Source organism: Pseudophryne corroboree, chromosome 9 (assembly GCF_028390025.1).
Source record: "Pseudophryne corroboree isolate aPseCor3 chromosome 9, aPseCor3.hap2, whole genome shotgun sequence".
Classification (NCBI taxonomy): Eukaryota; Metazoa; Chordata; class Amphibia; order Anura; family Myobatrachidae; genus Pseudophryne; species Pseudophryne corroboree.
The window spans coordinates 440356755-440382502 of NC_086452.1; the positions used below are offsets into that span (position 1 = coordinate 440356755).

The following is a 25748-nucleotide window of genomic DNA, read 5'->3' on the forward strand; positions in this document are numbered from 1 at the left end:
ACAGGCGGCAGCGGGCAGGTAACAGCAGTGGCAGGCACATAACAGGAGGCAGCGGGCAGGTAACGGCAGCGGCGGGCACATTACAGGAGGCAGATAACAGTAAAGATCTGTAAACTGTGTTATACACTTATCAGAAGCCAAATAACCTCATACTTGCTTACTTGACCCTCTCCATGAGGGAGAAAATGCTCTGTTCCTGGACTTTCCTGGTAATGTATGATTGCCATCACCTGTGGTGAGCTAGTTAATTGATAAGAAAGGTGTTTCACCACAGGTGATGGCAATCATACATTACCAGGAAAGTCCAGGAACAGAGCATTTTCTCCCTCATGGGGAGGGTCAGGTAGGCAAGTATGAATAACCCTGCTGTATGTTTTTGGAGTGTGGGAGGAAACCGGAGCACCCAGAGAAAACCCACCCACACTAGGAGAGAACTCACAAACTCCACACAGAGGGGTCTTGGTGGGAAACACTTATTTTTCTGTTTGGAGACTGATCTAAATGTCCTACTGGAGAGTTATAGCGGGGTGACGGGGTCCTGTGGTTGCAGATCCTCCCCCTTGTGCCGTGGTTCCTCCCCCTGACGTAAATGGTCCCTTAGGCCACTTGAATCTAGCATCTACCTTCCCAGGTATTGAGTTTTTACAGTCACCTAAATGCATATGGTCACTGTACCCTACAAGCTCAGGGCAAGGCGAGGTTACGCCGTGTGGGAGGTGTGCAGAGAAGAAGGATAGCCGCCATTTTTCCGGAGACTACGGGCGCTTCTGAGTGGCGAGCAACCGTCTACTCCAACATGGCCGCCTCGCCTCCTTGGCTGCTCTGACAGAATCACGTGACCCGTCCTCTTCTCCCAGCTCCATTCCTCTCTGCCAGTGCCGCCCGCGACCCAACGCCGGCCTCAGTCTCCGCCCCGCGCTCACGTGACCCCAGAGAGGCTCCGGTCACGTGCTCGGCCGCTTTGGGCTTCAAGGAAGTGCGTCCAGCCGCTGGGGGGCCCGCCGATGTACGCAAGGGCCCGGAGGGCCAGCTTGGGACCCGCAGACAGAGAGCGAGAGAACAGGACCGGGCGCGGATTTCCCCTTGAAGCGGCCCCGTCTCCCTCCTTTCCCTCATCGCCGCCAGCAGAAGGCGGCCCACGGTGAGTCAGGGGATACGGGCCGGCAGGGAGGGGAGGCGGCAGAGGAGCCGGCTGTCATCAGGACGAGTCGGCGCCAGCCTGGGGCATCTCGGAAAGGGGCTCATAGCCACAGGTGCGGAGCATGTTCCTTATTGTCTCCCTTCAGCGGCCACTTTGCGGGTAGCAGCAAAGGAGGGAGCACAGGGCATTGCAGGAGGGGGTCCTGGGCACAGGGATCATAGCGGAGGAGGGGGACCTGGGCGCAGGGGGTCATAGCGGAGGAGGGGGCCCTGGGCGCAGGGGGTCATAGCGGAGGAGGGGGCCCTGGGCACAGGGGGTCATAGCGGAGGAGGGGGCTCTGGGCACAGGGTGTCATAGCGGAGGTGGGGGCCCTGGGCACAGGGGGTCATAGCGGAGGTGGGGTCGCTGGACACATGGGGTCATAGCGGAGGAGGGGGCCCTGGGCACAGGGGGTCATAGCTGAGGAGGGGGCCCTGGGCACAGGGGGTCATAGCGGAGGAGGGATCCCTGGGCACAGGGGGTCATAGCGGAGGAGGGATCCCTGGGCACAGGGGGTCATAGCGGAGGAGGGGGCCCTGGGCACAGGGGGTCATAGCGGAGGAGGGATCCCTGGGCACAGGGGGTCATAGCGGAGGAGGGGGCCCTGGGCACAGGGATCATAGCGGAGGAGGGGGACCTGGGCGCAGGGGGTCATAGCGGAGGAGGGGGCCCTGGGCGCAGGAGGTCATAGCGGAGGAGGGGGCCCTGGGCACAGGGGGTCATAGTGGAGGAGGGGGCCCTGGGCACACGGGGTCATAGCGGAGGAGGGGGCCCTGGGCACACAGGGTCATAGCGGAGGAGGGGGCCCTGGGCACAGGGGGTCATAGCAGTGGAATGGGCACAGGGGGTCGTAGCAGTGGAAGGGGCACCTGGGCACAGGGGGTCGTAGCAGTGGAAGGGGCACCTGGCACAGGGGCTATATCAGAGTAGACTGGGCTTTGGGTACAGGATGCATATCAGGAGGGGGCACATTGGGCAGTGATGGTTCAGGCCCCCACTGTCATCACATGGACATACTGTTGTGTTCTTACTCATCATCTTTGCAGACATCAGTGTTTGGGTGTCAGTGAAGCTTTTAAGCTTTTTGCATTGCAGCATAAAGTGTGTGATTGTGTTTATTATGCATGTGTTGGCCTCGTAGAATAAGCCATACCTGCACTGACATTACACTGCACACTATTATCTACACTCTGAGTGTGTCCTATACACTCGTATCTGGTGGCTGCTCGCCTGTGTATTATATATACTGAAACGCAGCAATGTTCTTGGTTGCACCCATTCTAGGTAATCATGTTCTGACAACAGACAGTAAGTGGTAAGTTTAGGTCCATGTTGGTCAGTAGTAGTAGCAGCGGATGGTTGTGCGCTGCGCTTCTGGGCTGTCTGATGCGACGCCGGTATTTGTGGCTGTGCTGTCACTGGCTAGAACGAGGCTTAATCTGGCTTTAGGGATGCAGGCTAGACCTTATACATGTGTGTGTACAGGATGGTGTCTGGTGAGGTCAGCTCTGCGGGGTAACTTCATTGTCAGTTGATGCCTGTGGTATGCTGTTTCAGCAGTGTGGAAATGCAGCAGCAGCGCACGAAATTGCCCTGATTGCACCCCAATTTTGCCCCCAAACAGATTTACATTCACAGCCCCATAGGAATGCGTGCAGAAATCCGCAATCTCTGTGCTGCCATGTGCGGCATATGTGCACACTTAGCCGTAATTACATTGTCCGCTATGCGTCACACCTGTTGGTGAGGTGGTACATGAAAATAAGATGGGATTTGGCTGGTAAGGTCCTAGGGCAACCCATGTTAATGTAGAGCCGCTGATCTTCTAGGGTTGTCTCCTGTCTCCGTACTAGCCTTTTGGTGTCACGGTTTTCATGTAGAATATCTGTTTACAGTCTTGAGATCACATTGATACGGTTTCCTCCTCCCCTCCAGGGGATGTACACCTTCTTAATCTGCAAGGACAAGAGTAGACTTGGGTCCTGTTTGTGTGCAGTCTGAAATTGTTCTTAGGAGGTGATGCCTTCATCAGTGTCCACCAAACCTTACAGTGAGTGCTAATGGTGTGGCCTACACATATATATATATATATATATATATATATATATATATATATATATATATATATATATATATATATAATTAGGCCACTCTGTCAAGGGGGCAATTTTCTTCCTAACCAGCCTGTGTGTTTTACCCTATTGTCTACTACTCAAGTTTATATGTAAGTAATGACATTAATTTTAAATCAACACTTGAATCACCGCCATCTTATTGTACACCGCCTCAATAACAGATCGCATAGATAGTGCACCACCTCACCGACAGAACTCCTAGATAGGTAGTGCACCACCTCACCGACCAGAACTCCTAGATAGGTAGTGCACCACCTCACCGACCAGAACTCCCAGATAGATAGTGCACCACCTCACCGACCAGAACTCCCAGATAGATAGTGCACCACCTCACTGACCAGAACTCCCAGATAGATAGTGCACCACCTCACTGACCAGAACTCCCAGATAGATAGTGCACCACCTCACTGACCAGAACTCCCAGATAGATAGTGCCCCACCTCACCTGACTCATCCCCCCACCCCCCCATACGCACACACGCATCGGGACTAGTCATCTAAATCTAGTCCATTTTGGTTGCGGTTACCAAATGCCGTTGGTGCAACTCTTACACTAAGTACTGTTACCTTCTCCGTGGGCATGACGTGAAACACATTTTAATGAAATTCGGTCATCTCTTTTAATCGTCCATATTTGAACACCGGTGTGAACAGGGCCTAATTGACCTGGCTGTTTGTGCGGGTGCTGGGTGTGGGGAAGCCCTGACTTACCCCCTCACATTGGACCCACATAAAGATTACAGTATTATTATAGCACTTTCTCTATCGTCCTAGTGGATGCTGGGGTTCCTGAAAGGACCATGGGGAATAGCGGCTCCGCAGGAGACAGGGCACAAAAAGTAAAGCTTTTCCAGATCAGGTGGTGTGCACTGGCTCCTCCCCCTATGACCCTCCTCCAGACTCCAGTTAGATTTTTGTGCCCGGCCGAGAAGGGTGCAATCTAGGTGGCTCTCCTAAAGAGCTGCTTAGAAAAAGTTTAGCTTAGGTTTTTTATTTTACAGTGAGTCCTGCTGGCAACAGGATCACTGCAACGAGGGACTGAGGGGAGAAGAAGTGAACTCGCCTGCGTGCAGGATGGATTGGCTTCTTGGCTACTGGACATCAGCTCCAGAGGGACGATCACAGGTACAGCCTGGATGGTCACCGGAGCCGCGCCGCCGGCCCCCTTGCAGATGCTGAAGTCAGAAGAGGTCCAGAATCGGCGGCTGAAGACTCCTGCAGTCTTCTAAAGGTAGCGCACAGCACTGCAGCTGTGCGCCATTTTCCTCTCAGCACACTTCACACGCAGTCACTGAGGGTGCAGGGCGCTGGGGGGGGCGCCCTGGGAGGCAAATGTAACCTATATAAAGGCTAAAAATACCTCACATATAGCCCCCAGAGGCTATATGGAGATATTTAACCCCTGCCTGGATTCACTAAATAGCGGGAGACGAGCCCGCCAGAAAAGGGGCGGGGCCTATCTCCTCAGCACACGGCGCCATTTCCTCTCACAGCTCCGCTGGTCAGGACGGCTCCCAGGTCTCTCCCCTGCACTGCACTACAGAAACAGGGTAAAACAGAGAGGGGGGGCAAATTTATGGCGATATTTTGATATATATAAAGCAGCTATAAGGGAGCACTTATTATAAGGCTATCCCTGTTATATATAGCGCTTTTGGTGTGTGCTGGCAAACTCTCCCTCTGTCTCCCCAAAGGGCTAGTGGGTCCTGTCTTCGTTAGGAGCATTCCCTGTGTGTCTGCTGTGTGTCGGTACGTGTGTGTCGACATGTATGAGGACGATATTGGTGTGGAGGCGGAGCAATTGCCAAATATGAGGATGTCACCCCCTAGGGAGTCGACACCAGAATGGATGCCTTTATTTATGGAACTACGGGATAGTGTCAACACGCTAAAGCAGTCGTTTGACGACATGAGACGGCCGGACAATCAATTAGTGCCTGTCCAGGCGACTCAAACACCGTCAGGGGCTGTGAAACGCCCTTTGCCTCAGTCGGTCGACACAGACCCAGACACAGGCACTGACTCCAGTGGTGACGGTGACGAATCAACCGTATTTTCCAGTAGGGCCACACGTTATATGATTTTGGCAATGAAGGAGGCGTTACATTTAGCTGATACTACAGGTACCACTAAACAGGGTATTATGTGGGGTGTGAAAAAACTACCTATAGTTTCTCTATCGTCCTAAGTGGATGCTGGGGTTCCTGAAAGGACCATGGGGAATAGCGGCTCCGCAGGAGACAGGGCACAAAAAAGTAAAGCTTTACTAGGTCAGGTGGTGTGCACTGGCTCCTCCCCCTATGACCCTCCTCCAGACTCCAGTTAGATTTTGTGCCCGAACGAGAAGGGTGCAATCTAGGTGGCTCTCCTAAAGAGCTGCTTAGAGAAAGTTTAGTTTAGGTTTTTTTCTTTACAGTGAGTCCTGCTGGCAACAGGATCACTGCAACGTGGGACTTAGGGGGAAAGTAGTAAACTCACCTGCATGCAGAGTGGATTTGCTGCTTGGCTACTGGACACCATTAGCTCCAGAGGGATCGAACACAGGCCCAGCCGTGGAGTCCGGTCCCGGAGCCGCGCCGCCGACCCCCTTGCAGATGCTGAAGCGTGAAGAGGTCCGGAAACCGGCGGCTGAAGACTCCTCAGTCTTCATAAGGTAGCGCACAGCACTGCAGCTGTGCGCCATTTTCCTCTCAGCACACTTCACTGGGCAGTCACTGAGGGTGCAGAGCGCTGGGGGGGGGCGCTCTGAGAGGCAAATATAAACCTTATACAAGGCTAAAAATACCTCACATATAGCCCATAGGGGCTATATGGAGATATTTAACCCCTGCCTGACTGGAAAAATAGCGGGAGAAGAACCCGCCGAAAAAGGGGCGGGGCCTATCTCCTCAGCACACGGCGCCATTTTCTGTCACAGCTCCGCTGGTCAGAACGGCTCCCAGGTCTCTCCCCTGCACTGCACTACAGAAACAGGGTAAAACAGAGAGGGGGGGCACATTAATGGCTATATATATATATATTAAAGCAGCTATAAGGGAGCACTTAATATAAGGATATCCCTTGTATATATAGCGCTTTGTGGTGTGTGCTGGCAGACTCTCCCTCTGTCTCCCCAAAAGGGCTAGTGGGTCCTGTCTTCATTAGAGCATTCCCTGTGAGTTTGCGGTGTATGTCGGTACGTGGTGTCGACATGTATGAGGACGATATTGGTGTGGAGGCGGAGCAATTGCCAAATATGCAGATGTCACCCCCCAGGGGGTCGACACCAGAATGGATGCCTTTATTTGTGGAATTACGTGATGGTTTATCTTCCCTTAAACAGTCAGTTGAGGACATGAGGCGGCCGGACAATCAATTAATGCCTGTCCAGGCGCCTCAAACACCGTCAGGGGCTGTAAAACGCCCTTTGCCTCAGTCGGTCGACACAGACCCAGACACGGGCACTGATTCCAGTGACGACGGTAGAAATTCAAACGTATTTTCCAGTAGGGCCACACGTTATATGATTTTGGCAATGAAGGAGACGTTACATTTAGCTGATACTACAGATACCGTAAAACAGGGTATTATGTATGGTGTGAAAAAACTACAAACAGTTTTTCCTGAATCAGAAGAATTAAATGACGTGTGTGATGAAGCGTGGGTTGCTCCTGATAAAAAGTTGATAATTTCAAAAAAGTTATTGGCATTATACCCTTTCCCGCCAGAGGTTAGGGCGCGCTGGGAAACACCCCCTAAGGTGGACAAGGCGCTCACACGCTTATCCAAACAAGTGGCGTTACCCTCTCCTGAGACGGCCGCACTTAAGGATCCATCAGATAGAAAGATGGAAGTTATTCAAAAGAATATATACACACATGCAGGTGTTATACTACGACCAGCTATAGCAACTGCCTGGATGTGCAGTGCTGGAGTAGTTTGGTCAGAATCCCTGATTGAAAATATTGATACCCTAGATAGGGACAATGTTTTACTGTCGTTAGAACAAATAAAGGATGCATTTATCTATATGCGTGATGCACAGAGGGATATTTGCACACTGGCATCTCGGGTGAGTGCTATGTCCATTTCAGCCAGAAGAGCCTTATGGACACGACAGTGGACAGGCGATGCGGATTCAAAACGTCACATGGAGGTTTTGCCGTATAAAGGGGAGGAGTTATTTGGAGTTGGTCTATCAGACTTGGTGGCCACGGCTACTGCCGGGAAATCCACTTTTTTACCTCAAGTCACTCCCCAACAGAGAAAGGCACCGACTTTTCAACCGCAGCCTTTTCGCTCCTACAAAAATAAGAGAGCAAAGGGCTTGTCGTACCTGCCACGAGGCAGAGGAAGAGGGAAGAGACACCAACAGGCAGCTCCTTCCCAGGAACAGAAGCCCTCCCCGGCTCCTGCAAAAACCTCAGCATGACGCTGGGGCCTCTCAAGCGGACTCGGGGACAGTGGGGGGCCGTCTCAAAAATTACAGCGCGCAGTGGGCTCACTCGCAGGTAGACCCCTGGATCCTGCAGATAATATCTCAGGGGTACAGGTTGGAATTAGAGACGGATCCTCCTCATCGTTTCCTGAAGTCTGCCTTACCAACCGTCTCTTCCGAAAGGGAGAGGGTGTTGGAAGCCATTCACAAGCTGTACGCTCAGCAGGTGATAGTCAAAGTACCCCTATTACAACAAGGAAAGGGGTATTATTCCACTCTATTTGTGGTACCGAAGCCGGATGGCTCGGTAAGGCCTATTCTAAATCTGAAGTCCTTGAACCTCTACATAAAAAAGTTCAAGTTCAAGATGGAGTCACTCAGAGCAGTGATAGCGAACCTGGAAGAAGGGGACTTTATGGTATCCTTGGACATCAAGGATGCGTATCTACACGTTCCGATTTACCCCGCACACCAGGGGTACCTCAGGTTCATTGTTCAAAACTGTCACTATCAGTTTCAGACGCTGCCGTTCGGATTGTCCACGGCGCCTCGGGTCTTTACCAAGGTAATGGCCGAGATGATGATTCTTCTTCGAAGAAAAGGCGTATTAGTTATCCCATACTTGGACGATCTCCTAATAAGGGCAAGGTCCAGAGAACAGCTGGAGACAGCTTTAGCACTATCTCAAGAGGTGCTAAGACAACACGGGTGGATTCTGAATATTCCAAAATCCCATTTAATCCCGACAACTCGTCTGCTGTTCCTAGGAATGATTCTGGACACGGTTCAGAAAAAGGTTTTCCTTCCAGAGGAAAAAGCCAAGGAGTTATCCGATCTGGTCAGGAACCTCCTAAAACCAGGAAAAGTGTCAGTACATCAATGCACAAGAGTCCTGGGAAAAATGGTGGCTTCTTACGAAGAAATTCCATTCGGCAGATTCCATGCAAGAATATTCCAAAGGGATCTGTTGGACAAATGGTCAGGGTCGCATCTGCAGATGCACCTGCGAATAACCCTGTCACCAAAGACAAGGGTGTCACTTCTGTGGTGGTTGCAGAAGGCTCACCTATTAGAAGGCCGCAGATTCGGCATTCAGGATTGGATCCTGGTGACCACGGACGCCAGCCTGAGAGGCTGGGGAGCAGTCACACAAGGAAGAAACTTCCAGGGAGTATGGACGAGTCTGGAAAAGTCTCTTCACATAAACATTCTGGAACTAAGAGCAATCTACAATGCTCTAAGCCAGGCGGAACTTCTCCTGCAAGGAAAGCCGGTGTTGATTCAGTCGGACAACATCACGGCGGTCGCCCATGTAAACAGGCAGGGCGGCACAAGAAGCAGGAGTGCAATGGCAGAAGCTGCCAAGATTCTTCGCTGGGCGGAGAATCACGTGATAGCACTGTCAGCAGTGTTCATCCCGGGCGTGGACAACTGGGAAGCAGACTTCCTCAGCAGACACGATCTTCATCCGGGAGAGTGGGGTCTACATCCAGAAGTCTTCAACATGTTAATAGACCGTTGGGAAAGACCAATTGTAGACATGATGGCGTCTCGCCTCAACAAGAAACTGGACAAATATTGCGCCAGGTCAAGAGATCCACAGGCAATAGCTGTGGACGCACTGGTAACTCCTTGGGTGTACCAGTCAGTGTATGTGTTTCCTCCTCTGCCGCTCATACCAAAGGTATTGAAGATCATACGGCAAAGAAGAGTAAGAACAATACTAGTGGTTCCGGATTGGCCGAGAAGGACTTGGTATCCGGAACTTCAAGAGATGCTCACGGACGAACCGTGGCCTCTACCTCTGAGAAGGGACCTGCTACAGCAGGGTCCCTGTCTTTTTCAAGACTTACCGCGGCTGCGTTTGACGGCATGGCGGTTGAACGCCAGATCCTAAAAGGGAAAGGCATTCCAGAAGAAGTCATTCCTACCTTGATTAAGGCACGGAAGGAAGTCACCGTGAAACATTATCACCGCATTTGGCGAAAATATGTAGCGTGGTGCGAGGATCGGAAGGTTCCGACGGAGGAATTCCAACTGGGTCGTTTCCTACATTTCCTGCAATCAGGATTATCTATGGGTCTCAAATTGGGATCCATTAAGGTTCAAATTTCGGCCCTGTCAATATTCTTCCAAAAAGAATTGGCCTCTGTCCCTGAGGTCCAGACTTTTGTCAAGGGAGTACTGCATATACAGCCTCCTGTGGTGCCTCCGGTGGCACCGTGGGATCTAAATGTAGTTTTAGATTTCCTCAAATCCCATTGGTTTGAACCATTGAAAAAGGTGGATTTGAAATATCTCACATTGAAAGTGACTATGTTACTAGCCCTGGCCTCTGCCAGGAGAGTATCTGAATTGGCGGCTTTATCTTATAAAAGTCCTTATCTAATCTTCCATTCGGATAGGGCAGAACTGCGGACTCGTCCGCATTTTCTCCCTAAAGTGGTATCAGCATTTCATCTGAACCAACCTATTGTGGTGCCTGCGGCCACTAGCGACTTGGAGGACTCCAAGTTGTTGGACGTTGTCAGAGCCTTAAAAATATACATTGCAAGGACGGCTGGAGTCAGAAAATCTGACTCGCTGTTTATATTGTATGCACCCAACAAGTTGGGCGCACCTGCTTCTAAGCAGTCGATTGCTCGTTGGATTTGTAACACAATTCAACTTGCACATTCTGTGGCAGGCCTGCCACAGCCTAAAACTGTAAAAGCCCACTCCACAAGGAAGGTGGGCTCATCTTGGGCGGCTGCCCGAGGGGTCTCGGCATTACAACTCTGCCGAGCAGCTACGTGGTCGGGGGAGAACACGTTTGTAAAATTTTACAAATTTGATACCCTGGCAAAGGAGGACCTGGAGTTCTCTCATTCGGTGCTGCAGAGTCATCCGCACTCTCCCGCCCGTTTGGGAGCTTTGGTATAATCCCCATGGTCCTTTCAGGAACCCCAGCATCCACTTAGGACGATAGAGAAAATAAGAATTTACTTACCGATAATTCTATTTCTCGGAGTCCGTAGTGGATGCTGGGCGCCCATCCCAAGTGCGGATTATCTGCAATACTTGTACATAGTTATTGTTAACTAATTCGGGTTATTGTTAAGGAGCCATCTTTAAGAGGCCCTTTCTGTTGTCATACTGTTAACTGGGTTTAGATCACAAGTTGTACGGTGTGATTGGTGTGGCTGGTATGAGTCTTACCCGGGATTCAAAATGCCTCCCTTATTGTGTATGCTCGTCCGGGCACAGTACCTAACTGGAGTCTGGAGGAGGGTCATAGGGGGAGGAGCCAGTGCACACCACCTGACCTAGTAAAGCTTTACTTTTTTGTGCCCTGTCTCCTGCGGAGCCGCTATTCCCCATGGTCCTTTCAGGAACCCCAGCATCCACTACGGACTCCGAGAAATAGAATTATCGGTAAGTAAATTCTTATTTTTTCCTGAATCAGAAGAATTAAATGACGTGTGTAATGAAGCGTGGGTTGCCCCTGATAAAAAGCTGATAATTTCAAAGAAATTATTGGCATTATACCCTTTCCCGCCAGAGGTTAGGGAGCGCTGGGAAACACCTCCTAGGGTGGACAAGGCGCTAACACGCTTATCTAAACAAGTGGCGTTACCCTCTCCTGAGACGGCCGCACTTAAAGATCCATCAGATAGGAGGATGGAAAATATCCAAAAAAGTATATACACACATGCAGGTGTTATACTACGACCAGCTATAGCGACTGCCTGGATGTGCAGTGCTGGGGTAGTTTGGTCAGAGTCCCTGATTGAAAATATTGATACCCTGGACAGGGACAATATTTTACTGTCGTTAGAACAAATAAAGGATGCATTTCTTTATATGCGTGATGCACAGAGGGATATCTGCACACTGGCATCACGGGTAAGTGCTATGTCCATTTCGGCCAGAAGAGCTTTATGGACGCGACAGTGGACAGGCGATGCGGATTCAAAACGACATATGGAAGTTTTGCCGTATAAAGGGGAGGAGTTATTTGGAGTCGGTCTATCAGATTTGGTGGCCACGGCTACAGCCGGGAAATCCACCTTTCTACCTCAAGTCACTCCCCAACAGAAAAAGGCACCGACTTTTCAACCGCAGCCCTTTCGTTCCTTTAAAAATAAGAGAGCAAAGGGCTATTCATATCTGCCACGAGGTCGAGGGAAGAGACAGCAACAGGCAGCTCCTTCCCAGGAACAGAAGCCTTCCCCGGCTTCTACAAAAGCCTCAGCATGACGCTGGGGCTTCTCAAGCGGACTCGGGGACGGTGGGTGGTCGTCTCAAAAATTACAGCGCGCAGTGGGCTCACTCGCAGGTAGATCCCTGGATCCTGCAGATAATATCTCAGGGGTACAGGTTGGAATTAGAGACCGATCCACCTCGCCGTTTCCTGAAGTCTGCTTTACCAACGTCCCCCTCCGAAAGGGAGACGGTTTTGGAAGCCATTCACAAGCTGTACTCTCAGCAGGTGATAGTCAAGGTACCTCTTCTACAACAAGGGAAGGGGTATTATTCCACTCTTTTTGTGGTACCGAAGCCGGATGGCTCGGTAAGGCCTATTCTAAATCTGAAGTCCTTGAACCTGTACATAAAGAAGTTCAAGTTCAAGATGGAGTCACTCAGAGCAGTGATAGCGAACCTGGAAGAGGGGGACTTTATGGTATCCTTGGACATCAAGGATGCGTATCTCCACGTTCCAATTTACCCCTCACACCAGGGGTACCTCAGGTTCGTTGTACAAAACTGTCACTATCAGTTTCAGACGCTGCCGTTCGGATTGTCCACGGCACCTCGGGTCTTTACAAAGGTAATGGCCGAGATGATGATTCTTCTTCGAAGAAAAGGCATATTAATTATCCCATACTTGGACGATCTCCTAATAAGGGCAAGGTCCAGAGAACAGCTAGAGATGGGATTAGCACTGTCGCAAGAAGTGCTAAAACAGCACGGGTGGATTCTGAATATTCCAAAATCCCAGTTAATGCCGACAACTCGTCTGCTGTTCCTAGGGATGATTCTGGACACGGTTCAGAAAAAGGTTTTTCTCCCGGAGGAAAAAGCCAAGGAGTTATCCGAGCTTGTCAGGAACCTCCTAAAACCAGGAAAGGTGTCTGTACATCAATGCACAAGAGTCCTGGGAAAAATGGTGGCTTCTTACGAAGCAATTCCATTCGGCAGATTCCACGCAAAAATTTCCAAAGGGATCTGTTGGACAAATGGTCAGGGTCGCATCTTCAGATGCACCTGCGGATAACCCTGTCTCCAAGGACAAGGGTGTCTCTTCTGTGGTGGTTGCAGAGTGCTCATCTATTGGAGGGCCGCAGATTCGGCATACAGGATTGGATCCTGGTGACCACGGACGCCAGCCTGAGAGGCTGGGGAGCAGTCACACAAGGAAGAAACTTCCAGGGAGTATGGACGAGCCTGGAAACGTCTCTTCACATAAACATTCTGGAACTAAGAGCAATATACAATGCTCTAAGCCAGGCAGAACCTCTGCTTCAGGGAAAACCGGTGTTGATCCAGTCGGACAACATCACGGCAGTCGCCCATGTGAACAGACAGGGCGGCACAAGAAGCAGGAGTGCAATGGCAGAAGCTGCAAGGATTCTTCGCTGGGCAGAGAATCATGTGATAGCACTGTCAGCAGTGTTCATCCCGGGAGTGGACAACTGGGAAGCAGACTTCCTCAGCAGACACGATCTTCACCCGGGAGAGTGGGGACTTCATCCAGAAGTCTTCCACTTGCTGGTAACCCGTTGGGAAAGACCAATGGTGGACATGATGGCGTCTCGCCTCAACAAAAAACTGGACAGGTATTGCGCCAGGTCAAGAGATCCGCAGGCAATAGCTGTGGACGCGCTGGTAACGCCTTGGGTGTACCAGTCGGTGTATGTGTTTCCTCCTCTGCCTCTCATACCAAAAGTATTGAGAATTATACGGCAAAGAGGCGTAAGGACGATACTAGTGGTTCCGGATTGGCCAAGAAGGACTTGGTACCCGGAACTTCAAGAGATGATCACGGAAGATCCGTGGCCTCTACCTCTAAGGAGGGACTTGCTTCAGCAGGGTCCCTGTCTGTTTCAAGACTTACCGCGGCTGCGTTTGACGGCATGGCGGTTGAACGCCGGATCCTAAAGGAAAAAGGCATGCCGGAAGAAGTCATTCCTACTTTGATTAAAGCAAGGAAGGAAGTAACCGTGCAACATTATCACCGAATTTGGCGAAAATATGTTGCGTGGTGCGAAGATCGGAGTGCTCCGACGGAGGAATTTCAACTGGGTCGATTCCTACATTTCCTGCAATCAGGATTGTCTATGGGTCTCAAATTGGGATCTATTAAGGTTCAAATTTCGGCCCTGTCGATTTTCTTTCAAAAAGAATTGGCTTCAGTCCCTGAAGTCCAGACCTTTGTTAAGGGAGTGCTACATATACAGCCTCCTGTGGTGCCTCCAGTGGCACCGTGGGATCTCAATGTGGTTTTGGACTTTCTAAAATCTCATTGGTTTGAACCACTAAAGAAGGTGGATTTGAAATATCTCACATGGAAAGTGACCATGCTTCTAGCCCTGGCTTCGGCCAGGAGAGTGTCAGAACTGGCAGCTTTATCTTACAAAAGCCCATATCTGATTTTCCATTCGGACAGGGCAGAACTGCGGACTCGTCCGCATTTTCTCCCTAAGGTGGTGTCAGCATTTCATCTGAACCAGCCTATTGTAGTGCCTGCGGCTACAAGTGACTTGGAGGACTCCAAGTTACTGGACGTTGTCAGAGCATTAAAAATATATATTGCAAGGACAGCTGGAGTCAGAAAATCTGACTCGTTGTTTATATTGTATGCACCCAACAAGATGGGTGCTCCTGCGTCTAAGCAGACGATTGCTCGTTGGATCTGTAGCACAATCCAACTTGCACATTCTGTGGCAGGCCTGCCACAGCCTAAATCTGTAAAGGCCCACTCCACAAGGAAGGTGGGCTCATCTTGGGCGGCTGCCCGAGGGGTCTCGGCATTACAACTTTGCCGAGCAGTTACGTGGTCAGGGGAGAACACGTTTGTAAAATTTTACAAATTTGATACTCTGGCTAAGGAGGACCTGGAGTTCTCTCATTCGGTGCTGCAGAGTCATCCGCACTCTCCCGCCCGTTTGGGAGCTTTGGTATAATCCCCATGGTCCTTTCAGGAACCCCAGCATCCACTAGGACGATAGAGAAAATAAGATTTTACTTACCGATAAATCTATTTCTCGGAGTCCGTAGTGGATGCTGGGCGCCCATCCCAAGTGCGGATTATCTGCAATAATTGTACATAGTTATTGTTAACTAATTCGGGTTATTGTTGAAGGAAGCCATCTTTCAGAGGCTCCGCTGTTATCATACTGTTAACTGGGTTTAGATCACAAGTTGTACGGTGTGATTGGTGTGGCTGGTATGAGTCTTACCCGGGATTCAAAATCCTCCCTTATTGTGTACGCTCGTCCGGGCACAGTACCTAACTGGAGTCTGGAGGAGGGTCATAGGGGGAGGAGCCAGTGCACACCACCTGATCTGGAAAAGCTTTACTTTTTGTGCCCTGTCTCCTGCGGAGCCGCTATTCCCCATGGTCCTTTCAGGAACCCCAGCATCCACTACGGACTCCGAGAAATAGATTTATCGGTAAGTAAAATCTTATTTTAGTCATTACAGATCTAGACACTGAAGAACATGATAATAGAGCGCTGTCAATTCAAAAGTACATACATTTTTAAGTAAGGTATCCTTTTCTTAAGCAACAATATCATAGACCCTAGGGTGATATGTTCCAGCATGGTGTACGTGGGAACGTAGGCTGGAGGTGTAACTGTGTACTGTCTGTGCCCTACAGTGCCAGAGAACAGGCGTTTCAGCTTTCTTTAGTACGTTATTTAGTTCTTGTTTCAGGCCATTGTTCTGCATGACTACAAAGCGCACCTGTCATCTCCGCATCATAAGGAAATGTTCGTGAGAATGAAGTGTATCAATTATATAGTAGTGATGTTTCTTTGTAGCGTATAATTGCTGATCAATATGATTAGTTTTCTTTTGTTTGTTTTTTGTAAAGAGTTTTCTTAAAAGTCTATGTAGGTTTACAGTCTGTGGTTATTTGTCTGCTAAAGTTAGTTTTGACTTCACACCCTTTATTGATATATGGTGCCTTCAACAGGGTGAGAGGCAGGGGTAAAAATGATTACAGGTAGACACCTTTAAAGTGTGCGTGCGTTGACTATTGCTCTTGTTGCCCTGTATTATTTTACTTCCTTGTATGCGATACAGCCATGTCATTATATAATCGCACTGCGGGTGGTATTCAATTGATATCAAACCCAATCTCCTTTCTAAAGTGAACCCCGTTATCGCGCCCATAGTAATCTGGTTTAGCTGCGTAAAGGGTAGCGAGCTGAAATGATGATACAACGCCCGTCAGCAGAAACAGAACGGGTGTGGAAGGGGGTGAAAAGACTTGAATACCGCTCAATGGGTCTCTGGGTACAGTTGTTTCCAATACATACAGAACAGCATTTTTGTGTCCTATCGAAGGGACAGTGAATATAGGGTGGGGTCATTCCGACCTGTTCACACACTGCCGTTACTCACAGCGCAGCGATCAGGTCACTACTGCGCATGTACCGCAATGCGCAGGTGCTTCGTACGGGTTCAAAGCGGATTGTTGCTGAGCGATGGATTTAATGAAGAATCCATTCGCACAGCGGATCGCAAGGAGATTGACAGGAAGAGGGCGTTTGTGGGTGGCAACTGACCGTTTTCGGGGAGTGTTTGGGAAAACGCAGGCGTGTCCAAGCGTTTGCAGGGCGGGTGTCTGACGTCAATTCCGAGAACCGGAAAGGCTGAAGCGATCGCAAGTGCTGACTAAGTTCAGACCTACTCAGAAACTGCACAAACTGTTTTTGCAGAGCTCGGCTACACATGCGATCGCACACTTGCAAAGCGAAAATACACTCCCCCATAGGCGGTGACTATCTGATCACAGCGCTGGAAAAAGTAGCTAGTGAGCGATCAACCCGGAATGACCCCCATAAGCAGCACTACACTCTATAGGACGTATATGGTTGATAGTCATGGGAGTGAGGTGGAAAAAACCCAGTTTCATAATTATTATAATTCAGCAAAGGCTGAAAACTTGTCGTCTGGTGCATAAGAGAAACAAGAAGTCGGACCACTAGTACTTTTCTAGATCATATTATTAACATAGCGCCAGCATACTGTTGGGGAACAAACCCAGCAATAAAATGAGAAGAGGTGAAAGGGGCATCTGCCTGCTAGCGTGTGCGCTATAGACGTTTGATACACTTTGTCAAGGCAGACTGCAATGGGAATAAGCACTCAGTTGGCTCTGTGGTCCAGTCACACGGCAATGTGGTTTGCGCGGTCAGAGAGCTGGCTGAGTGTGGAAAGTGAACACATGTGAGTTTTGTGTGAGCTATAGAGGGGTGGCAAGAGTGCAGAATAATTTAAGGAGAGTAAAAGGGTGGATTGGGAATATAAAGAGGTAACTTTTCAGGGAGCACTTAACGGTTTGGAGGCTTGTTGTATAGAGGAGTGCATTCGGAAAAGAGTGGGGGGAAACCCCAAGAGGTCTTATAGCAGGTAATGTGCGGATGAGATACACAAGACTTAAGCAGGCCAGAGCAGTCGATTTGGGAGATGTTAAGGAATAAGTGGAGATATGTATGTATGTTGGAGCAGTTAGGGCCTTGTATGTTAGGAAATATATTTTATTGGATGTAATCCTGGCAGCCAGTGTAGTGATTGACAGAGCGGTATAGCAATAGAAGAATGTGTTTGCAGGGATAGATATTTGCCTTCTATCAGGAAGTGCCAGGGTTGTATAGAACAGACAATATTGGGTCTCTCAGTGGTATCCAGTCTCCAGGTCGACAGTAACTAGGTCGACCACTATTGGTCGACGTCTTCTAGATCGACAGGTCAAAAGGTCAACGTGAATTTTTCCCTTTTTTTTCTTTCTTTCCTTTTTTTAAATTTTTTAATACTTTACGATCCACGTGGACTACGATTGTAAATGGTAACCTGTGCCGAATGCAGCGGTTGCGGAGTGAGGCACCTTGCCCGTGAGCCATGCGAGGGGACACTGTGCACTAATTGGGGTTCCCGGTCACTGTATGGGAAAAACTCATGTTGACCTTTTGACCTGTCGACCTAGTTACTTCGACCAATAGTGGTCGACCTAGACACTGTCGACCTAATAGTGGTCGACCTTCCATACCACACCCACGTAGGAACTTGTCTGTCTGTCCGCAGTCTCTTTATTACGGTTTGTTCTCCATTGGAAAACACTGTAGTGTATGCTGGCACTATATATACATACAGGTTGAGTATCCCTTATCCAAAATTCAAAATCCCACATTGTTGGGTCCCCTACTGAGATACTGACCTAAATATTATATGATAGATATATATATATATATATATATATATATATATATATATATATATATATATATATATATATATATATATATTACATATGTCATTGGGGTCGATTAAATTCAGCAACAGTTGAATAGCTCCGGGAATTAGCTCCCGACGCTATTCAATTCAGCTAAAGTTAAGTCGGAGAATGGCCGTTCTTGCCGACTTAACAGGTAGTTTTGTCGGGAGAACGAGCATTCTCCGACTTAACTACCCGCGGCGATGCTGATTCCCGACAGAATCAGCCTCGCGCCGGCCGCTCTTTTGTCAGTTTTCTTCTCTCACCCACCGGGGCTGAGAGAAGAATTCCCGACAATTGAGGGTAACTAGTCGCTGTATTGAATAGCGCCCAGAGCTAATTCCCGGCGCTATTCAACTGTTGCTGAATTGAATCGACCCCATTATCATTAGGGGACCCAAAAATGTGGGATTTTGGATAAGGGATACTCAACCTGTACTTCTTTTTTATAATGGTAAAATGCGCTGTTCAGTGTTACCTTGTTTCTTTAAAAAATAAATGAAATGACTGCCTCCTAGTCCTGTTGCAGACCTTGTCAGTGCCATGCCCGGCTGGGATATAACAGAATGAAAAGCCGAGTAGCGTTTACATGACGTTAGTGCAGGAGACCTCCACAGTGCTTAGTGAGAACCATGGTATGTCGGAGACATTATATAGATGTGTCCTCATACATATAGCCTCAGTACGCCACGCAGCGGGAAACGCCTACTTGGGAGTAAGCCAACGGGTCCTGTGCACCTCCGCTTCTGTTGGGCATCTTGAGATTACCTAAAGGATAAAAAAGGGGCAGGATAGATGGGCCAAGTGGTTCTTATCTGCCGTCAAATTCTATGTTTCTATGTGAAATGCATCTTAAGCCGCAATGTGATGCAACTGGGACGCACCAGGAGACTGCTGTGATTAAATTGTTCTGTGACGCTTGTGTGTGTGTGTGTGTGTGTGTGTGTGTGTGTGTGTGTGTGTGTATATATATATATATATATATATATATATATATATATATATATATATATATATATATATATATACACACACACAGCATAAAGGGGCACTCACCAGAATTTTGCACGTAAAAAGCATTGAATATTTTATTTATACTTATCAAGGTAATTTCACAAGGAGAGTTCTATCAACGTTTCGATCCATCAGGATCATCATCAGGAAAATACAGCATAGGCAGCATGTACAAAAAGTTGCATCCGTTCATGTACACCAGTATCTAATGGTCAATGCCTAACGGGCCTCCTAAAGTACCCCCAGCACATTCAAATCAACCAATCCCAGTGGTCATGCAATCAGTAAAGCTAATTGATTCATTAGGCTATTCCAACTCACAGAGGGGAAGTGCAATACAACCATACCTCACCATCTGAGTGCAACTGCCAGAGACACAGAACCAAAAGACCCCCATATAGATGGTACTTACCAAGAGACAGAGCTGGTAATACATTAAGGGCTGATACCCTTACCAAATGTGCCGGCGTGCGTTCCAAATGTGTCCAAAGCTGAACACATTTGGTTTCCTGTGTAAGTTGCGGGCAGCGTCAGCTGTACGGCTCGTCGCGGCCGCGCCCGCCCATAGAGCACACAGGAAGCACCGCTGTGCGTTCCATTGAGTCCGTATGGAACGCACTGCACTTCCTGTGCCCAAATTGAGTGTTGCTATGACTACAAGTATCCTGTATGCATTCAGTGTCCAGCGGCGCTGTGTAGCCGCTTCCGGAAGTGACGCGGATGTAACAGGAAGTGCAGTGCAGTGGTGTACATGAACGGATGCAACTTTTTGTACATGCTGCCTATGCTGTATTTTCCTGATGATGATCCTGATGGATCGAAACGTTGATAGAACTCTCCTTGTGAAATTACCTTGATAAGTATAAATAAAATATTCAATGCTTTTTACGTGCAAAATTCTGGTGAGTGCCCCTTTATGCTGTCTATCTATACGTTGACGTCTGGACTAACACTCTGGACCTCTTGGGAGCCACCCCAGTCGATGTTATACTCCTGTGTGAGTGCGACCACATTTGGATTTATATATATGTGCGACTGAGTCTGTATATGAAGCACAGCAGGACTTATATTGGAGAAAAAGTTCCGTCCACGGCATTGTAGCTCTTCGTATGCAGATTCAGAGACTCAATCGCACACAGATATACAAGTGTCCTATATCAATCGGCACAGTCTCCCAGTGCTTACTAGTCGTGTTGTGTTGCGTCTAATGGTGCCCAGCGATGTCAGCGGGGGTGAACGGCTTTCCACAGCAGGATGCTATAGAAAGCCGTCCATCCCGCCGTTCATGAAGTGGGAGCGCGCATCATCACTCATCGCCGTGGCATACACACTGGGCGGCTTTGAGCTGAAAGCAGCTCAAAACACCAAAAGTGACCTGCTCTCAGCTCACAATCGCCCAGTGTGTATGGGCCTTAGGATGATTTTCGTCAAAAGAATTTAAAACAAGATGCCCGACGCTAGCAGAGTCTGGCGGGACCTGGCGTCTCAAGAGGGGCTGTTTGCGCGAATGAAGCAAAGTTGTATGGGGAGACACCTGTAGATTAATAAAACAAGTGTTCAGCCCAAGCTTGTGTTTTTGTCTCTCATTGAAGCATGATTATACTGGACGCTCCAACGCCATGCACTTCTATAATTGTCTACCGCAGAGGAACAGAACCAAAGGCAATGTAATCTAGAATTCTGTACAGGGTGAACATATGCATGCTAGATTGCAGCAGCCGCTCCTGCTCATCGGACTGGATATTGCTTGGATTGCACTGAGGACCTATTATTCGGCTGTAATTGAATTCTCTTTGAATGCCCCGGCAGCAGCCTGATGCTTTTAGTTGAAGCCTTTTCCGTATTTCTCTGCACAGATGGTGCCCGGGAAATCCTTCAGCTCACATCTGTGTCTCTGATCAGTGTCAGCGCTGCTAAGGTAATATGAATGGCTCGGTACCCAATAGATTGTGTGCCCAGAATCCTTCTAGAGACCAGCGAGCCAGGCTTAAGCTAGTAACCCCCTTGCCTGTGTGAATTTTATGCATTTCTCTATCGTCCTAAGTGGATGCTGGGGTTCCTGAAAGGACCATGGGGAATAGCGGCTCCGCAGGAGACAGGGCACAAAAAAGTAAAGCTTTTACCAGATCAGGTGGTGTGCACTGGCTCCTCCCCCTATGACCCTCCTCCAGACTCCAGTTAGATTTTGTGCCCGAACGAGAAGGGTGCAATCTAGGTGGCTCTCCTAAAGAGCTGCTTAGAGAAAGTTTAGCTTAGGTTTTTTACTTTACAGTGAGTCCTGCTGGCAACAGGATCACTGCAACGAGGGACTTAGGGGAGAAGTAGTGAACTCACCTGCGTGCAGAGTGGATTTGCTGCTTGGCTACTGGACACTAGCTCCAGAGGGACGATCACAGGTACAGCCTGGATGGTCACCGGAGCCGCGCCGCCGGCCCCCTTGCAGACGCTGAAGAGAGAAGAGGTCCAAAATCGGCGGCTGAAGACTCCTGAGTCTTCATAAAGGTAGCGCACAGCACTGCAGCTGTGCGCCATTTTCCTCTCAGCACACTTCACACAACAGTCACTGAGGGTGCAGAGCGCTGGGGGGGGCGCTCTGAGAGGCAAATAAAAACCTTATTAGAGGCAAAAAATACCTCACATATAGCCCACAGAGGCTATATGGAGATATTTAACCCCTGCCTAACTTCAAAAATAGCGGGAGACGAGCCCGCCGTAAAAGGGGCGGGGCCTATCTCCTCAGCACACAGCGCCATTTTCTCTCACAGAAAAGCTGGAGAGAAGGCTCCCAGGCTCTCCCCTGCACTGCACTACAGAAACAGGGTTAAAACAGAGAGGGGGGGCACTGATTTTGGCGATATTGTATATATATAAAAGATGCTATAAGGGAGAAACACTTATACTGTGCTGGCAGACTCTCCCTCTGTCTCCCCAAAGGGCTAGTGGGTCCTGTCCTCTGTCAGAGCATTCCCGGTGTGTGTGCTGTGTGTCGGCACGTGTGTGTCGACATGTATGAGGACGATGTTGGTGAGGAGGCGGAGAAATTGCCTGTAATGGTGATGTCACTCTCTAGGGAGTCGACACCGGAATGGATGGCTTATTTAGAGAATTACGTGAGAATGTCAACACGCTGCAAGGTCGGTTGACGACATGAGACGGCCGACAATCTATTAGGACCGGTCCAGGCGTCTCAGAAACACCGTCAGGGGTTTTAAAAACGCCCATTTACCTCAGTCGGTCGACACAGACACAGACACGGACACTGAATACAGTGTCGACGGTGAATAAACAAACGTATTTCTCATTAGGGCCACACGTTAAGGGCAATGAAGGAGGTGTTACGTGTTTCTGATACTACAAGTACCACAAGAAAGGGTATTATGTGGGAGTGGAAAAAACTACCTGTAGTTTTTCCTGAATCAGATAAAATAAAATGAAGTGTGTGATGATGCGTAGGGTTACCCCGATAGCAAATATTGGCGTTATACCCTTTCCCGCCAGAAATTAGGGTACGTTGGGAAACACCCCTTAGGGTGATAAGGCGCTCACACGCTTATCAAGTGGCGTTACCGTCTCCAGATACGGCCGCCCTCAAGGAGCCAGCTGATAGGAAGCTGGAAAAATATCCTAAAAAGTATATACACACATACGGTGGTTATACTGCGACCAGCGATCGCCATCAGCCTGGAGATGCAGTGCTGGGTTGGCTTGGTCGGATTCCCTGACTGAAAATATTTTATTCATGTAGAGCATTTAATAGGATGCATTCTATATATATGTATGTGAGATGCACAGAGGGATATTTGCTCTCTGGCATCAAGATAAGTGCGTTGTCCATATCTCCCAGAAGATGTCAGGGACACGACAGTGGTCAGGTGATACAGATCCCATACGGCAGATGGAAGTATTGCTGTATAAAGGGAAGGAGTTATTTGGGGGTCGGTCCATCGGACCTGGGGACCACAGCAACAGCTGGGAAATCCAACCTTTTTTACCCCAAGTTACATCTCAGCTAAAAAAGACACCGTCTTTTCAGCCTCAATCTTTCCTTTCCCATGAGGGCATGCAGGCAAAAGGCCAGTCATATCTGCCCAGACATAGAGGTAAGGGAAGTAGACTGCAGCAGGCAGCCCTTTCCCAGGAAAAGAAGCCCTCCACCGCGTCTGCCAAGTCCTCAGCATGACGCTGGGGCCGTGCAAGCGGACTCAAGGTGGGGGGGGTAGTCTCAAGAGTCTCAGGGCGCAGTGGGATCACTCGCAAGTTGACCCCTAGATCGTACGAGTATTATCCCAGGGGTAAAGATTGGAGAGTCGAGACATCTTCTCCTCGCAGGTTCCTGAAGTCTGCTTTACCAACGGCTCCCTCCGACAGGGAGGCAGCATTGGAAACAATTCACAAGCTGTATATCCAGCAGGTGATAATCAAAGTACCCCTCCTACGACAAGGAAAAGGGTATTATTTTTCCACACTATATTGTGGTACTGAAGCCAGACGGCTTGGTGACACATAGTCTAAATCTAAAATGTTTTGAACACTTACATAAAAGGTTCAAATCGAGATAAAGTCACTCAGAGCAGTGATAGCGAACCGGAAAAAAGGGGACTATATGGTGTCCCTGGACATCAAGGATTACCTCCATGTCCAAATTTTGTCCTTCTCATCAAGGGTACCTCTGGTTCGTGGTACAGAACTGTCAATATCAGTTTCAGACGATGCCGTTTGAATTATCCACGGCACCCCGGGCCTTTTTACCAAGGTAATGGCCGAAAAGATGTTTCTTCAAAGAAAAAAGGCATCTAAATTATCCCTTACTTGCACGACCTAAAAAGGGCAAGTTCCAGAGAACAGTTGGAGGTCGGAAGAGCACTATCTAAAGTAGTTCTTCGACGACACGACTGGATTCTAAATATTCCAAGAATCGCAGCTGTTTTCCGACGATACGTCTGCTGTTCCTAGGGATGATTCTGGACACGGTTCAGAAAAAGGTTTTTCTTCCCGAGGAAAAAGCCAAGGAGTTATCCGACCTGTCAGGAACCTCCTAAAACCAGGAAAGGTGTCTGTACATCAATGCACAAGAGTCCTGGGAAAAATGGTGGCTTTTTACGAAGCAATTCCATTCGGCAGATTCCATGCAAGAATTTTCCAAAGGGATCTGTTGGACAAATGGTCAGGGTCGCATCCTCAGATGCACCTGCGAATAACCCTGTCGCCAAGGACAAGGGTATATCTTCTGTGGTGGTTGCAAAAGGCTCATCTATTGGAGGGCCGCAGATTCGGCATACAGGATTTGATCCTGGTGACCTCGGACGCCAGCCTGAGAGGTTGGGGAGCAGTCACACAAGGAAGAAACTTCCAGGGGGTATGGACGAACCTGGAAAAGTCTCTTCACATAAACATTCTGGTACTAAGAGCAATCTAAAATGCTCTAAGCCAGGCGGAACCACTCCTGCAAGGAAAACCGGTGTTGATTCAGTCGGACAACATCACGGCGGTCGCCCATGTAAACAGACAGGGCGGCACAAGAAGCAGGAGTGCAATGGCAGAAGCTGCCAAGATTCTTCGCTGGGCGGAGAATCACGTAATAGCACTGTCAGCAGTGTTCTTCCCGGGCGTGGACAACTGGGAAGCAGACTTCCTCAGCAGACACGATATTCACCCGGGAGAGGGGGGTCTTCATCCAGAAGTCTTCCACATGCTAATAAACTGTTGGGAAAGACCAATGGTAGACATGATGGCGTCTCGCCTCAACAAGAAACTGGACAAGTATTGCGCCAGGTCAAGAGATCCACAGGCAATAGCTGTGGACGCACTGGTAACACCTTGGGTGTACAAATCAGTATATGTGTTTCCTCCTCTGCCTCTCATACCAAAGGTATTGAAGATTATACGGTGAGGAGGAGTAAGAACAATACTAGTGGCTCCGGATTGGCCAAGAAGGACTTGGTACCCGGAACTTCAAGAGTTGGTCACGGACGACCCGTGCCCTCTACTTCTGAGAAGGGACCTGCTACAACAGGGTCCCTGTCTCTTTCAAGACTTACCGCGGCTGCGTTTGACGGCATGGCGGTTGAACGCCAGATCCTAAAAGGGAAAGGCATTCCAGAAGAAGTCATTCCTACCTTGATTAAGGCAAGGAAGGAAGTCACCGCGAAACATTATCACCGCATTTGGCGAAAATATGTCGCGTGGTGCGAGGATCGGAGTGTTCCGACGGAGGAATTTCAACTGGGTCGTTTCCTACATTTCCTACAATCAGGATTGTCTATGGGTCTCAAATTGAGATCTATTAAGGTTCAAATTTCGGCCCTGTCAATATTCTTCCAAAAAGAATTGGCCTCAGTTCCTGAGGTACAGACTTTTGTTAAAGGAGTACTGCATATACAGCCTCCTGTGGTGCCTCCGGTGGCACCGTGGGATCTAAATGTAGTTTTAGATTTCCTCAAATCCCATTGGTTTGAACCATTGAAAAAGGTGGATTTTAAATATCTCACATGGAAAGTGACTATGTTACTGGCCCTG

At 48.9% G+C, this 25748-nt stretch overlaps 1 protein-coding gene across 11 annotated transcripts in view; it reads left to right on the forward strand.

Moving 5' to 3' along the window:
* The first annotated feature begins 691 nt into the window (after positions 1–691).
* Positions 692–25748, forward strand: part of USP19 (ubiquitin specific peptidase 19) — a 156221-nt gene continuing 131164 nt past the window's right edge. For 3 of the 11 annotated variants that reach the window (XM_063941103.1, XM_063941105.1, XM_063941113.1), the window contains exon 1: positions 692–1141. The gene's annotated coding sequence lies outside the window, so the exon portion shown is untranslated. Of the gene's footprint in view, positions 1142–1190; positions 1254–25748 lie in introns of those variants that run through there. The other 8 variants (XM_063941108.1, XM_063941106.1, XM_063941107.1 and 5 more) reach the window with 5 other exon arrangements.